The sequence below is a fragment of the Octodon degus genome, unplaced genomic scaffold, assembly GCF_000260255.1.
Source record: "Octodon degus isolate 3935 unplaced genomic scaffold, OctDeg1.0 scaffold00062, whole genome shotgun sequence".
In the NCBI taxonomy this organism is placed as follows: Eukaryota; Metazoa; Chordata; class Mammalia; order Rodentia; family Octodontidae; genus Octodon; species Octodon degus.
In genome coordinates, this window is record NW_004524638.1 from 4238663 (window position 1) to 4242056 (window position 3394).

A 3394-nucleotide genomic window follows, 5' to 3' on the forward strand; every position below is an offset into this window, starting at 1 on the left:
GACCCACAGCAGAATGTTCTGGTTTCTGTCGATAAGGGATAAACAGAGCAAGGCCTGCTTCTCCAGGGGCTTGTCTCCTGACTGGGGACCCACACTCAGCAAGCCTGTAAGGAGCTCAGTAAGTCACCAAGATGACAGACAGCGGCAGAGGAGGAGAGGTACTTGTAGCAGAAGGGTGGTCAGAGGGGCTACGCTGGAGGCTGACTTTGGGGCATAGATCTAAATGAAATGACCAGGCAAGGAAAAGGCCCTGCAAAACGGAAATCCTGAGCCAACATCCTGAGAGTAGGCTGCACCTGGGCAGTACAGACCAGAGCTAGAAGGCTGGAGTGACAATGGTGGAAACAGTAGGTACGTGAAAGAAAGAATGGACCTCAGCTCCACTCAGCGAGGCCCTGGATTTTGCTCCAGGAGAGATTAACGGCCACCATGAGTTATGAGGGGTAAGTCTCATGAGTGGGTTTACATTTTTAAAGGCTCTTTGTGGCTGCTGATGCAGAAGGAAGAACAAGGGAGAAACTGACAAGCTGAGAGGAAGCCCTTTCTAGAGTCCAGATGGAAGGGGGTGCCTACTTGGTACAGGCGGTGATTGGGTTGAAAGAGGGCAGAAAGGGCATTTATTTTGCTGGAAGATTCTGTAAGACTTGCTAATAGGTACAGCTACTAGTTGATCTGTCAACTCTACAAAATAATAGTTAATTCTTGCACAAATTCAAAGTGACATCTTCAGATGGGGACAGTTTGGATAGTAGAAAGGACAAAGCCCAGGCCACACTGACTCCTCACAGACTGCCTGGCGGTACCTTGACTCCCATTACATCAAACAGGGAGGAGCACAGGTGTGAGACTTTTCTCCCTACTCTACCCCTTGGCAGGAAAGAAGAGAGACTGAAAAATAAGCCACACTGGAAAGACCCTTTCTAAAGATGTTTAAAACCATTAAGGACCTTCTAAAGTTGGGAGAGACCAAGCCCCATTTGCATGGGCAAGTTTGGGTATTTCAGTGACTTACTTGGTGACATGAGTTGGTGGTCACAACTCCTTTTTTACAAGTCAATGTTCTCTGAGGAGGCTTTTGTGTCAAAAAGAAACCAGCAGTGTGGCCACTTTGGGAGGGAGATCAGGGGGAGTTTCATGCTTTGCGAGTCTCAGTTGAAAAGGATGGTTGTTGCCCAGTGATGTGTTGAAGGCACAAACCCGAGCCCATGTGATGACTGCCTTTCATTTCATTTTGACAGACATCTGTTTGTCAGGCAACTTGCCAACCATTTCCTAAAACGTTGGGTCATTCAGTGAGCCCAACAGCCATACGTGAAGGACCTCTGTGATCCCTCGATATTCTCTTCAGGTTTCTGGAGCATCATACGGATGAGCAAAGCGAACACAGAGAAGCTGAGGGACCTGTCCAGAACCATACAGCAGGTCCCAGATTAGTGCCAAGAACCCTGGGTCCAGAAAAGAGACCCTTACACTTCATACTAAGCTGTTTAGCAGTGTTTTGTTGAAAATCTGAATATCTACTAGGAATGCTTCAAGCTAGCAGTGACAAACAACCTGAGAGGAACTTAGAAATTGTTTCATACAAGAAGCTCAGAGGTAGTCTTTGGTCATGGGCTGATGGCGCAGCTCAATGATGCTGGGAAAGACCCAGGGTCCTTTTTGCCTTTCCTACCTTACTTAAAGTCTGAGGGCCAGACAGCTCAGCAGACTAAAGCACCTGCTTAGCAGAGTGCAGCTGTCGGGTTTGATCTCCAGTGTGCCAGGTTGGGCCCACCCCCAGGGCATGCTATGATGCTGAGACGGCAGTTGAGACTGGGCGTAGTGGCGCATGCCTGTAAGACCAGCTCTTGGGAGGCTGAAAACAGGAGAATCACCACGAGTCCAATCTACATAGTAAGACCCTGTAGACCCTGTACTAAATACATTAAAAGAAAAAAAGTCCAAGGGTCTTAGTTTAACAGACTAAGACCTCCTGGCTCATCATGTCACGGTGTCAAGATGGCTGCGGAAGCTCCAGCTATCGTCTGTAAACAGCACAACACCCAGCTGTACCCTGTAATTTACCCCATAGTTCTTATACATCAAAAATAAAACCAAGAATAAAACCAAGCCAAGAATAGACCAAGAATGCCTTTTTATTTTTCTTAGTACATATTTGCAGTGTGGAATGTTTATACTCTTTGTAAAGTATCAGTATATGTACATGCTGTTCCGTAATTCCTCTTATTATCTCTTCCTCCTCTCATTACTTTCTTCTCCCTTCATCTCTAGATCCCCTTTGGCTTGAGAAAGATCTCTTTCCCAGCTTCCTGTCACCGATCTTTTATTTTGTTCTTCATTTCTAATATGGGTTTCTCATATAAAAGAAGTCATGTGATATGAAAGCTTGGTGTCCAATTTATTTCATCGAATGCTATGGTCACAAGGTTCATCTATTTTCCTACAAACGAGTCAAGTTTATCTTTCTTGATAGCATAGCAGTACGCCACTGTATATCAATACCATTCTCCTTATCCTTTCGTCTCTCGGTAGATCCTTGGCTGCTTCCAAGCTTTAGGTATTATGAACTGTGAGGCTATAAACATGGGCAGGCGTGGGTCACTGTAATGGATGTTTTTAACTTTCTGCCCAGATAGCTGGAAGGGAAATAACATGGTCAAATGGGCTTAGTTTTATCAGGAATCTCTGTACTGATTTTCATAGGGATTGTACATGCCCACCAACAATGCAGAAGGTTCCTTTTCCTCTGATGCCCCTGTTAGCATTTGTAGATTCTTTGATGATAGTCATGGTTTGGGGGTAAGATGGAATCGCAGCGCTGTTGTCATTCGCATTTCTGTGATGGTCAGGGGTGTTGATCATTTCTTTATGTATTTACTGGCCATGTGCACTTCTTTTGTAAAGTGACTATTCATTATACTTGCATTTTTTGGGTTGATTGGGTCTTCTATTTTGGGAAGGTGTCTAATTTTTTGAGTTCTTTATATATTTCAGATGTTAGCCTTTGGTATGAGGAATGGCTAGTAAAGCATATTTTTCCAGTCCATAGGTTGTCTTCTCACTGTTGATCTTGCTGTGTCAAAGGTTTCACAAATCTGATATGATCCCACTTGCTGATTCTTGGTAGTGTTTCCTGCACAACTAGGGTTCTGTTTAAAAAGTCCTTTTCACACCTATAATATTCAAATAACAGAACGTAACGAAAAAACCATATACAGATGAATGTCCATTTTGTATTTGTGTATTCAAAGCGGTTAGGATGGATATATAGTTACATTCTCTTAATGAATAGAGGGATTTGTTCTAATGGTGTTTGTAAATAGGATATCATGTCTGCATCTTGTACAGCTATTAGCCACTAGGAAGCATGTATGCAATATGTTAATTATTGAAA